The sequence below is a fragment of the Gracilinanus agilis genome, chromosome 5 (assembly GCF_016433145.1).
Source record: "Gracilinanus agilis isolate LMUSP501 chromosome 5, AgileGrace, whole genome shotgun sequence".
Classification (NCBI taxonomy): domain Eukaryota; kingdom Metazoa; phylum Chordata; class Mammalia; order Didelphimorphia; family Didelphidae; genus Gracilinanus; species Gracilinanus agilis.
In genome coordinates, this window is record NC_058134.1 from 122,316,408 (window position 1) to 122,330,470 (window position 14,063).

A 14,063-nucleotide genomic window follows, 5' to 3' on the forward strand; every position below is an offset into this window, starting at 1 on the left:
TTAGCCAACCCCTACCTTTCACTACTCACTGGAATTATATATTTTCATATCTTTGACATTGTAGTCTTTCCTCTTGGGCTGGCTACCTTTATATAATTTAGACCATGAGATTCTACCTCTGTTTTCTCTGAACTATCTGAAATTTGCTGACTCAAAATCTAGGATACATCTCAAACTATCTGTCTAATTTTTCTAGCCTTCTCTCTTACACACACCAAGACGGAGTGGTCACTTCACAGACTCCCATCATTTTGAAACTAGCTAGCAACCAGTTTCTTCTTGTTTTCCCTTTCCCTGATAATCCTTTTGAAGAATAAAATGATCATTAAGACAAGTCGATAAATTATTAGCTATCTCACCTTAGGCAGAGAGCTCTAGCAGATGTCATGATAATTGAAGTTCTCCATCCATAATCCATCATGTCTTCCTGCCAGATTTGAGATGTTTCTCAGATTCCTCATCTATTTCCTGTGTCTGTCCAGGTGATTTGTAGTCTACTCCAATGACAATATCACTTGTTTCTCTCTTTGCTGATCTCCCCCAAACTCCTCACCGTATCTCCTTTCTCTGGATTCTGACTTCCTTATGTGAGTATATCTTCCTGTATTTTGAAAACAGCAACAACAACAAAAACCCCTTTAGCTTCTATCTTAGAATCAATATTCAGTAGCAGTCCCAAGGCAGAAGAGCAGTAAGGGTTAGGCAATTGGGGTTAAGTGACTTGCTCAGGATCACTCTGGATTTGTCCAAATTCAGATTTGAATCCAGAACCTCCCAACTCTAGGACTGGTTCTCTATCCACTGAGCCACCTGGCTACCTCTTACTAATTCCTTTTGAACGAAGTGTACTAGAGACATATTCTAGTCCAGATCTCATGCTACTCCAAGGCAAATACTTCCAAGGTCAAATTTTCCTCCTTTTGTTAGAATCTATGGTTCATCTTGCTTGTTGCCTATACTCTGGGCACCAAGTTAGTATAGACATTTGAAGCAAGTTTCTTGCTGACTTCACTTTTGGGTTTCTTTCTGCTGTGTTTCTCAACTGCTAATCTTTTAACTACATTGGAGTTATTTTGTCTAGCATGGCTAGCATGTAGGCAGTTTTCTCCCTTTCCCTTTTTTCCATTTAAAGCCTATCCATTAGAATTGCAAAACTCCAGGGAAATACAGTCTTACCAACCCTTGTTTAGGTGTGCTCCCTCCCAGGCCAAAATCATCCTGGCATCCCCCAATTTAAATCATGGTCCATAAATTCAAATTTTATTCCCAGGTATCATTTTCCTAACTGGCATTTCGTTTTCTAAATAATGCTTCATAACACCAGGCATGCTATGTTTTTGCAATTTCAGACTGTCTTAACCGAGGACACAGTGTCTATAATGGGGAAAGAGCACTTGGTCACAAGTTTTGAGTCTCAAATCTGACTCCAATTAGTTCTGTGAATGTGGACTAACCACTTAATCTGTTTCCTTATCTGTAAGTGGGAAAAATACTAATTATATTGGGAAGCAGCATAGTATAATGGATAGAGTTGGTCTTGGAGTCAGGAGGACCTGGATTCAAGTCCTACCTCTGATATATACCATGGGTATGTCACTTATTTATATGCATTGTTAGAGGGAGTTTCCTCACTAGGACTTCTCTACACCAATAAAATCATAATTTTGATTGAAAAATATTTATTTTTCCCCTTAGAGAATCATTGTGAACTACAAAAGTGGTTCATACGTGTGAGTTGCTTATTATTTCTCATTTTAGTAGGTGATTTAATGATGGCATATCTTAATTTACAGAAGAAAATATATTTCCAAAAAGTTGTATGAAAACTTTATTTTAAAATGGATTAAATAGATAAAATGAAGAGTTCTTTGGTAATATGAATAACCAGCTCACCTCCACTTTAATAATTTAATGTATCTGGTTTTTATAAAGCAGAATTAATTTTCAGGGTTGAACTTATAGTGAGTCTCATGAAATAACTTTCATTCAGCTTTCAGATACTTGGGAACTGTAATTATTATTTTAAATTCTTACTTTCTGTCTTAGTGAGAACTCTAACTCAGAAGGGCAGCAAGCATTAGGCAATTGGGATTAAGTGACTTGCCCAGGGTTACATAGCTCGAAAGTGTCTGAGACTAGACTTGAACCCAGTCCTCCCAATTCCAAACCTGGCATTCTATCCACTGTCCCACCTATTGGTGAGACCCCATTTGGGATTTATTAGCAACTAGAGGTTCATTCTTATGATGTAAACTACCAAACATCCTTTATTTTTTATACTACCATATAAATGAGATGAAGAGACTCCTTCTAGGTTCTGATGTGGAAGATGACCAAAAAAGGCAAGAAGACTTTTAGGAATGAGAAAATGGATACCACCAAGTGGAGAAAAAGATGAATTGGGACAATGTTGAACTCCTTCTGCAGATGGCAGTCCTGGTCATATGTACTTCTCAAGTTTTGTCATTAGTAGATTTCCTTCTGGGTTTAATTTTGGGAGATTCTAAGAGAACATAGGAAGAGTTTATACATGACTGCATTAAGAGACTCAGGAACTAGGTGACCAGAGAGCCAACAACATTATTACAGAAATTTATACATTTTATACAATTGTGGTTTATCTGTTCCAACTCAAGCTGATCTTTGTTGAAAAAATTTCAAATGTAGTATTTCCTGCCTTAGCACACACAGTAGTGAACTGTTAGAGACTGAAAACCAACAACCTCTGCAATGCTCTAGATCAGTGGTTCCCAAACTTTTTTGGCTTACTGTACCCTTTCTAGAAAAAATATTACTTAGCCCCCTGGAAATTACTTTTTAAAAAAATTTTAATAGCAATTAATAGGAAAGATAAATGCACCTGTGGCCATCACTGCCCTCCTGGGAGGGCAGCACCCACTAGGGGGTGGTAGCGCCCACTTTGGGAATCATTGCTCTAGATTGATGTTTTTTTTTTGTCATGGACCCCTTTGGCCATCAGTCAAATGAGGTCCCTTCTCCAAATGTTTGTAAATCCTTAAGAGAAAATGAGATAAAAAAGAATCCAATTATATCGAGGCATCAAATATATATATTTTTTAAAGTTGATAGATCGTAGGTTAAGAATACGTGTTTTAGATGAAGACTAAGAAAATAGCTTAAAAATATGTGCTGAGCTCAGAAAGCAAGTTTTCAGAAATCTATACTATCGCCAGCTTTGCTTTTTGCTCCTTCCTGTGTGTAGAATGCAACAAATAAATTCTAGTTAAATGAAATTTTAACAATTTAAATTTCATTTAAAAGTAGACTTTATGAAACATTGTGGAACTATCCAATGTAATGGACTTTACTACTAGTCATAATATGATAATCCAGGACATTCCCTGAGGGATTTATGAGAAAGAATGCTCTCCACACTGAGAGAAAGAACTATGGGAATAGAAACGTAAAGGAAAAACTTATGATTTATATCACTTGTTTATATGGGTATATGATTTGGTGTTTTGGCTCTATGGTAAAAATGAATAATGTGGAAATAGGTATCAAATGATAACATTCACACAACCCAATGGAAATGCTTGTTGGCTCTGAGAGTGGGGAGGGGAGAGGGGAAGGAAAGAAAATGAATCATGGAAACATGGAAAAATATTTAAAAAATAAAATAAAAATTTTAAATGAAAAACCAAAAAAATAAAAGTAGACTTTAAGTATTTTTAACTCTTATGACTTTTTTTCAGTGATCAACAGACATATTTTAAATGACTGAATTAATAACCTGTGTTCCTTGTCACATCCTCCAAAGAAATTCAGAAACCTAATAGTTGGGAAGAACCTCCGAATTAGTCCTTAAGTGTTAGTAGGGGCCTTTTAATCTGGCCCGACCATTTACTTTTCAGAAGTGAAATTGAGGTCTAGAGAAGAGAATGTCCAAGGCTATTCAGGTAGTAAGCAGCAGGATTAGAATTTAGATCTTCCAGTTCCAAATTCAAAGCTCTTTTCACCATGCCACACTTTAGTTGAACCTCCCACTTTATGATAGATGGTATGGCCAGTCACATTTGGGCAATGATGCTCATTTGATTTAAAGATTATTGAGGGGAAAGCACTATTTCTTCTATTTGCCCTTGTTTAGCACACCAGTGGAAAGCACAGCATGTTCATCTAGGCCATTTTCCTTTCCATATTCTATTACCCATACTCACTAATCATAACTGTCAAGGAGAACAACATGGGATAGTTGAAAGAACATTGGGTTTGTGCCACGAGACTAGGTTTTGAGGGATTGGTTCGACTATTTACTATATAAGTATGGATGGGCAAGTCACGTTATGGACCTCAGTTTCCTACTCTGTAAAAAGGAAATAATAATACTTGACCTACTTCATTGGGTGGTTGTAAGGACTGTATGAAGGAAAGAGAGTATAAGATTTCTCTTTTCTATAGCTTATGTGACACTGACTTAAAGGTTAACTAGACAAGTCCTCAGACCACTAGTTCCTCAGTTTCTTCTTCAGCAAGAGAAATCAGAGCTACTCCTTTCCTTAGACCTTATTTTTCACCGTCCCTAGAACATACAAATGGAATCAATGCTCACTAAATGCTTGCTAACAATCCAGTGAGTCTTAGCACTAAATTTCCAAGAATCTAGGGTCTAGAGAGAATCCATCCCAGATACAGTGACCAGTGAGGACCGGTCACTTGGCAGTGAGAAATTTGAGTATTTCTGGATTTACTCTAAGGCCCCTGAGTCTTCTGTCCTGCAAATTCCCAAAAGATAAATTTCACTGAGTTGGAATTTATTTTTCACTCTCTGCAGAGAAAGGAACAAAGGGCCACAAACAAGCTGATTGTACAGTTATAGTAAAAAACTACAACCAGAAGATGCCGGGTCACTCCTGATGGTGAGACGATGTTGGGAAGTCTGTCATCTTTAAACAAATCATTATAAACAGATGAGAAAATAATGAAAGTTCCACAAGTCATTGAAACTATGTAGGGGAACAGAAATGGAGTCAGAATGTGAGAAAGGTCTGGCTGAGCCCTTTCCCCTTTGGGATATGACAGATATAGGAGATAAGGAGTTTGGGGAGAATCTAGATTCATGCTTCAGGGCAGATTGTCTTGTTTATCTCCCTACCTAGATGAACAGGCTGTGCTTTCCATTGGTATGCTAAACAAGAGCAAAGAGAAGAAAAAACCCAGTGTGGTGCCCACTGGATTCCTCTGGAGATCTGTTTGTTCATTCCACTAAAACTTAAAAGAAACAGTTAAAGCTTCCTATTCTTCTGGCAGGCTTGGATAGACTTCCATATAATGTTCCTGGTGGGTACAATTGATTAAAAGAAAAACTAGTGGAGGATCCAAATAATCTTACTCACAATAAACTCATTCGATACACTCTGAAGTTGTGGAGTATGGACAAATCCCTCAAACTTGGCCCTTCTAGACCAGTGGTTCCCAAACTTTTTTGGCCTACCTCTCCCTTTCCAGAAAAAAATATGACTTAGTGCCCCTGGAAATTAATTTTTAAAAAATTTTAATAGCAATTAATAGGAAAGATAAATGCACCCGTGGCCATCACCGCCCTCCTGGATCGCTGCAGCACCCACCAGGGGGTGGTGGCGCCCACTTTGGGAATCACTGATCTATATGAAGGATCCAAATTTAAAGCTTAAGCTTCCTTTGAGTGTTCCCATATCATTCCTTAAATTCTGGCTAAAGCAATTTCTCTTCTCCCATGTTTTCTCTGGTCTCTGTCCCTAGGACAAGAGCCACTGGGTACTTCTCACTTTTTGGTCCAGGCCTGGAAGGATGAGTTTTTTTTAAAAAACATTTATTAATATTTATTTTTTTGAAAAGTTAACATGGTTACATAATTCATGCTCTTACTTTCCCCTTCACCCCCCCTCCCCACTCCCCCCCTCCCACCATGGCAGATGTGTATTTCCACTGGTTTTAACATGTGTCCTTGATCAAGACCTATTTCCAAATCGTTGATAGTTGCATTGGTGTGGTCATTTTGAGTCTACATCCCCAATCATGTCCGCCTCAACCCATGTGTTCAAGCAGTTGTTTTTCTTCTGTTTCCACTCCTGCAGTTCTTCCTCTGAATGTGGGTAGCATCTTTTCCATAAATCCCTCAGAGCTGTCTTGTATCATTGCATTGCTGCTGGTACAGAAGTCCATTACATTCGATTTTACCACAGTATATCAGTCTGTGTACAATGTTCTTCTGGCTCTGCTCCTTTCGCTCTGCATCAGTTCCCGGAGGTCTCTCCAGTTCACATGGAACTCCTCCAGTTTATTATTCCTTTTAGCACAATAGTATTCCATCACCCGCATATACCACAATTTGTTCAGCCATTCCCCAATTGAAGGATATACCCTCATTTTCCAGTTTTTTGCCACTACAAAAAGTGCAGCTATAAATATTTTCGTACAAGTCTGTTTATCTATGATCTCTTTGGGGTACAAACCCAACAATGGTACGGCTGGATCAAAGTGCAGGCATTCTTTTATAGCCCTTTGAGCATAGTTCCAAGAAGGATGAGTTCTTAATTTGTCTGGCGACCCAGCAGCAGTGGCTTTCTAATTTTTTTAAATGTATGCAACTCTACCACTCCCAAGCACCTCCATGAGAAAAATCCACTTGGACATTTCTCAATCGCTCACCAAAACATACTCACAATGTAAGTGCTAAGAGGGGGGATAAGAAGGTCTATGTAAAATGGTGGGGGGGCTGATGGAATGTCCTACAAAGGAGCTAGAGAGCCTGCTTCAGGAAAGGGCTGGTGGTTTGTTATCTATCAAGGGATGGAAGTGCCTTGAAGAAATATGGAGTACATACAGACGTTTTATAACTGGTCCTGACCTACTGGCTTAAAAAGCAGCCCCTTTGATTGGTGGAGTAGCTGGATCTGAAATGTATCCAGGACTTACTTAGTCCGCCAGAGCTTCCTTCCTGACTTTGTTCTATCAGAAGGGAGACGAGGAGATAATGGAAGAGACATCCAGCCCTCTCTATTCAAGGCAGACACGTGGCTCATCAGGATAGTCTTCAAATCTTTGCCTTGGCATTGGTTCTTTTCCGTTTTAGGTAAGATGGCTACAACCTTGGGAACTTCCAAAAGGAAACTGTGTCACTTTGGAGGTGGAGGCGGTGCCAAATTTAGCGGCCAGGTCTAATGCCAGTGTCCAAAGGGGACTCAGCTCAGTAATGGCGGACATGTAGACTAATCCATGAATTCTATGGCATTTGGAAATGGGGAGGGTGAATGCTGTGTGGGAATGGATTTAAGTCTGAGCCCATTCTCCCCAGGGGCCAGGGGGACTGTTCCCCTTAATAGGACAGTAAAGAGTGTTCCCCAGGTGTGAGTATGTGTATGTTTATGTCTGTGCTTGTCATAATCTTCAACATAAACATCCTTTTGGAAAAACTAATTGATATTAATTAGCTAAATGAAACAAGTCATTATGAATTTCTAGTGGTTAACAGTGTGTGTGTGTGTGTGTGTGTGTGTGTAAATCACACCAAATTGGGGGCTTAAGCCAACAGCATTAAAGATACCCTTGAACCCTCAGGGATATTCTGAGAGAGAAGTCTAGAATAATTACTACATATATACACCTCTTATTGGGCTCAGAACATTTCTTGCTAATTAAATATAGATTTGGGGGTGCCCATACTTTATTTTTTTAGCTCCCTCACTGAGCATGTAATTTCTAACAACACATTCCTTTTAATAACACTTTTAATAAAATTCCATTATAACAAAAGCATCGGGAGGGTCCATATTCTTTATAATGGGATTTTATCTGACAAAGAAAGTTGTGAAGGATTTGGAGTGATATACAGTGACACACACACACACACACACGCGCGCGCGTCACTTCAAGTGTCCAAGTTGGAGGAATTTGCCTCCTTTATCTTACACTGGCAGCAGCAAAAGCATTCAATGTGGATCCTTTAAACAAATGTGTTAACTTGTAAGGAAGCTATTCCTGTGATGCTACTGCTTCTACCATGGGTGGTAAGACAATTAAATACAGAGTATAAATCTGTAGTATACTCAAGTTTTTAATTTAAAATATTTTGAAATTCCAAACATCAGGAAAAAAAGATTCAATATGAAATCATGAATCTATTTCAAATTGATTTATATTTTTAAAAAGTATATATTATGCTTCTTTCAAAACAATCCATCTCTATTCTTATTTCTGAAATTTTTTTGTCCTTTTCTGTGCATTTAAAAATATATTTCAATGGCATTCTTTGTTAGGTGGGGAGAGGGCCCACTGCCATAGTAATGCTCTTCCCCAATTAAAAAAAAATATATATATATACATATATATATAAAAGGAAAAAAAGCTCTTGTGAAAAAACAGCAAACAAAATGAATCTGTACAGAAGTTATGTCAAAAATATATTTATTTCTGAATCTTGAATCCATCATCTCTCTTTCAGGAGGTAGGTAACATGCTTCATGTCTTCTAAGAGACATGGTTGGTTACTACATCAGTTCTTAAGTCTTTCAAAGAGAATTTTCTTTATAATGTTGCTGTCCTCATATAAATTATTCTTTTGGTCCTGCTCACTTTACTTTATGTCAGCTCATACAAGTCTTCCAAGTTTCTCTGAAACTGTTCTTTTTTTTCTTTTTTAAAAAACACAGTAATATTTCCTTACAATCATATACCACAATTTGTTCAGTCATTTCCCAATCATCTGAGGCAATATAAGGTACTTTTTAAAGTCAAGAGGCATTTATTAAGCAATTACTGCGTGCCAGACACATAGGAAATTCTAGTTCTTTTCTTACCCCCTTTTAATGTCTCCTTCAGAATCAGGAAGTTCACTTTGCTTTTGATGATTCCATCCCATGTTATACTTCCTCTTAATACCACTCCCCTCCCCACTTCCCTGTTGACTTTGTACATCAAACTGTGTGTAAAGCACTCCTTTGTCCATTTCAGGTAAGAGTTAGGTCCCTCTGATGCCCATTTTCCTCTATTCCTTCCTCAAAATGTCTGAACTGAATTGGTTGGATTCCCCAACTCAAGTGTCTCTGCTCTAGTCCATCCTCTATTCCATTGCCAGAGGTCTTCGTAAAGCTCAGGTTTGACCATGTTACCCCTATCCTCACCCCACTCCATTCAATAAACTTCAGTGACTGATCCTCTTTTTGGCTTTTTAAAGTCCTTCATGATCTATTCCATTCCTACCTTTCTAGGCTTTTTGCTCCCTTCTATGTACTCTGCAATTCCGTGGCAATGAGCACCTTGCTTTTCCTCACCCAAGATACTAGATATCCTTAGTTCTAGGTATTTTCACTGGTTGCTTTCCCTCTTCATCTCTGCCTCTTCTGGCTTCTCTCAAGTCTCAGCTAAATTTCTGTCATTTATAAAAAGCTTTTCCTAGTTCTCATTGTCAGGGATTCCTTTTTCCCTCTCTCTCTTCTCCACCCCCCCCCGCTCCCCCCCAGCACTAAACACAGTGCCAAGCAACCAGAAGCTTAACAAATGCTTGTTGATTTGATTTCTCTTGTATTCCAATTATGAGAAATAGCAAGTTCTACTTTTTTCTTCTTTACATACTAGTATAATTCTTTTGCTCTCTTTTCTATTTCCTTTCTTCAAAGCTTCAGAAGAGAAACGATCCACCTCCAGAATCTCCCCCTATCCCTTATTTAACTCTAAATACCCTTTAAAAACATTTAGTTCTCAAAGGGACACTTCTTTCTTCTCACTCTATTAGAATGTTAGCACTACATTATCACACAGTTCCTTCAAAATGCTTCAACAAATTTACCTTTTTAGTTTTCTTTTGTGTTTGCATTTCAAAGTTCCTACTCAGCTCTCATCTTTTTATTAAAAATGCTTGAAATTTTTCTATTCCATTTAAGATGGATTTTTTGCCCAGCAGAATTATATTTAGTGTTGCAGGGCAAGTTATTCCTGGTTGTAATCTTTTGTCTTTTGGAGTAGTGTATTCCAAGATCTCCTTTGGCTCCTAGAAGTAGCTTCCAGATCTTGTGTGATCCTGACTATAGTTCCATAGTTGCTCAAAATGCTTCTTTTTGCCTGTATTATTTTTTCTTTGATGTGAAAAGTCTCAGATATTCCTGAGATCTTTTCTTTTGAGGTGATGAGTGGCTTTTAAATAGCCTTACTTTGTCCTCTGGTTTGAACAGCTTTGGGAAGTTTTCATTCCAACTTCATGAAATATTGTATCCAGAATTTTTTGGGGGGGAGGGGGAGGAATTATGGTTTTCAAGGTGTCGTATGATTAAGTTTTATCTCTCCTTGACTCTATCAGTTCTTACATTTTAAAAAATCATTTGATATTGTTCTTAAAAAACCAAACACTTTACCTTTTGTCAGTACCTCAGAATTCTGAGGTAGAAGAGCAGCAAGGACTAGACAATTTTGATTAAATGACTTGTCTAGGGTCACACAGCTAATAAGTGTCTTGGGACAGATTTGGACCTATGTCCTCTCAACTTCAGGCCTGGTGCTCAATCTACTGTGCTACCTAGCTGCCCCAGCTATTGTTCTAATATTTTGTGCTATTTCATAGTTTTTTATTTCTGATTGGTCTATTGTTTTGGGGGAGCATATTTCTTGGGTTAGATTTACCACCTTTTCTTCTAAGCTATTTATTCTCCTTCCAATTCTTTCTTCTAGAGTTATTTCATTTTTATCTCTCATTTAATTTCTTTTAGGTATTCATATTGTGCTTGTGGGAAACCCTTATTTTTCCTCTAAGTTTCTACAATTGTTGGAGAGTTATGCCTTCTCTTTGGTGATCTCTGGGTTCAACATCATGTATTGGATCCAAAGAAGAAGAGTGGTAAGGGCTAGGCAATGGGGGGTTAAGGGACTTGCCCAGGGTCACACAGCTGGGAAGTGTCTGAGGGCAGATTTGAACCTAGGACCTCCCGTCTCTAGGCCTGGTTCTCAATCCACTGAGCCACCCAGCTGCCCCTGTAGTAATTTTTGATGCTGGATTTTCTTTGATTTCTCTCTCTAGCTTTAGTTCCTGGGTTGGGGCTTTGTGCCAGGCTCAGGCTTTGCCCCCCGCTTTTCTTCAGGTGGGGCAGTAGGTCCTGCTTGTTCCTATTCTGGGCCATATTTCTGCTGATTTCCACTCTCTCATCAGGGGAGGTTCCCCTAGATTTTTGAGGTTCAAAGCACTGAATCTTTTAGAGTCTTCTCTGGCATTTCAGAATAATCCATTAGAGGCTTGTTGGGTCTGGGGTTACCAGCCTGAGTTCTGTGGGCCCATCCTGGTTGCTTGCAGTGCTTGATTCTGGAGACTTCAAAGACCCTTCTGCTCTTCGGGTTGACCTATTTCTGGTATGCTACCCTGCGTTGGTGCTGGCTTTGCTGATGATCCTCTTTTCTGTTGTCCTTAGGATTCTAACTGACTTCTCAGGCAGTTCTGAGGTAAAAGAAGTTTCTCCCTGGATTTCTTGATTGCTATTTGATATGGTGCAAACTTTACAGATTTGCTAGACTATGTACATGGGAGTAATGAGATCTATCCCCCATTCAGGCAGTCATCTTGGTTGGAAGACAAAAATTATGTTTTATAGGAGCCATAGTTTGGGGAAAAAATAGATTTGAAACAATATAATATTTTTTGCAGACTTTTACAAGTGTCCCTTTAGCTCTGGAATTCGGAAAACCAGTCTGTGTTTGCCTATTCACACTGTGTCAAGGTTTTATAGACTTCAGTTATATTAATTCATCAACAAAATATTGAACCCCTGTCTTTGTGCAAGGCACTGTGCTAAAAGCAAGTACACAGCAGATTGTTAATCTATTCCTTGCCTTTAGGTGTGACCATTACACATACTCTTAATGGGATAAGAACCTTTCTTTAAAGATCCCTTTCAAAATACGATTCCCCACTTTTCTTTGGAAACTCATTCTGATGGTTCTCCAGTTTCTTAGGTCTATAGACTTACTCCATTAAGATTCTGCCATGTCGCAGACTTAGCCAACCCCTAACTTGAACAAGAATTCCCTCCACAATATTCCCCAAGATCTCATGGCTTGAGATCTCCAGTGAGGCAGAGGGGCCAGTCAATCTCCCCTTTTAGACAGGTCTAATTGTTAGGAAGTTTTTCCTTATAAAAGGTAATTCTCTGCTTCCGTCTCTGCCCTATGGGGCCCCAAAGAACAAATGGAATTCTCCTTCTACAAGACAATCCTTTAAATACTTGAAGAAGACCACTATGCTGTTGATTGCTGTTTAGGGGGAATGGAGGTAAGGGGATGCTGTCTTTTAAGAGGAAATGAACTACTGCAACATTTAACAACTCCTCCCAGTCATGTTCCCTCCCTTGATATCTCTTGCAAGATATTCAACTGGCAACACCAATCGGAACTATGGATGCTGATTCAAAGGTGAATATTTAAGATGCTCAGGAATTTAGGTACTTAATATAATTCTAGATAACCTTAAAGACAACAATAAATCTTACCTTAAAACATCAAGTATTTTCCACAGATATAAAAGTCACTCCTAAAAGGTAGTTTATTTGTCTCAGAGGCCAAGATCTGTCCCATGACTCCCCACCCAACAGAGATGAACTCACATTCCCACTTCCTGTAGCCACATCTGTAACTATTTATTGAATGAGGCAGTAATAAACAGAATGGGAAAACAACACAGATTCCATGCTCTGCTACTGGTTTTTGCAATTTTTTTCTTCCATCTTCTTGGCAATCTCTCAAACTACCAGGAGGTTATTTCACCACAAAGGAAACAAGGACTTTAAAGCCACTGGACATCTTCACAATGACAATAAAAAATAATAATAATAATAATTAAAAAAATAACAAATTGTAGACTTAGGACTGTTTATATGTAAATGTTCCCCCTCCCCCCAATACGTACAGAAAAAACATACAAAGAACATTGGATAGCTTCATATAAAACAAGCAAATCTGAGAATTTGAAACTTTCTCAAAAGGTTGAGCAAGACATGAAGAATTTCTTAATGCTGCATTTAAAAAAACATTAAATACATATGCTGCTGCACACACTGGGGGGAGGGGGCGCGGGGTGTCTTGGAGGAGAGAGGAAGAGGGGTTCCTGTGTTCAAGGAGCAGAGGTTTGGCTCGCTGGGAATTCAAGTGATAATCTGCCACTGAAAATCCAACGCTTGCAGCAGGGAAATTGTGTTTAATAGAGTAAAAAGAATATACAGATCAAACAACCACTGTTAGGGGCAGGAAAGCTGTACAGGGCCTGCTGGGACAGGTATGGGGCCTGTGTTGTCCAGGATCCTGGGGTACAAATGAAAATCTTCCACTTCTATCTCCAGAATCACTTAAGCAGAGAGAAAATGAATGTGAATCAATGTCCTGGAGGGTGGGGAAACACACTCTTCCTTGGTTCATTGGTTTTCTTTTACTCTGACCCAGTATCATCAGTAACAGTCATACCTTAGAGGAATCAGACGTACCTTTCACTTCTGGGGTTTCATTTTGCTAAGCCACAAAGTTGTAGGAAAGAAAATATTTAAGGTAGTTGGTGTCTCCTGTTCTTTGAAGATTTTTTCCTTCTCTCTCTCTCTCTCACACACACACACACACACACACACACACTCACTCACACTCACACATTCTCACACTCCTCTCCTCTCTCCAATCTTATCCATCTTTGCTATTCTTCAGTTTACATGGATATGACCAAAATCAGGGTCGTCCAAAGCAAAACTGAAATTGCCATGAGAAAAAGAAGGGGTTTCCTAGGAAGGGAGAGGAGGGGGCTTCCACCCAATCTGGGGTAATGTTGAAGCCTGACCCCCCAGCCCTGGGAGTGTCTGCCTCTGCTCTGTCTTTGCCACAGTCCCTGCCTGCGTGGACACCGCCCAACCCATCCCTCCACAGTCCCTTTCCTTGGGGTGAGTCCAGTAGAAAGATTTCGCTGCCACTCTTAGGGCAGCTTGTTCAGAGGGCATGGCTACCTCCGCCTGAGTCAGTCAGTAGCTCAATGCATGGCCCTATTAGAAACATATAGCAGAGCAACTGTGTCTAGCTGTGTCACCTACCACCCACTAAACTGGGTGAAT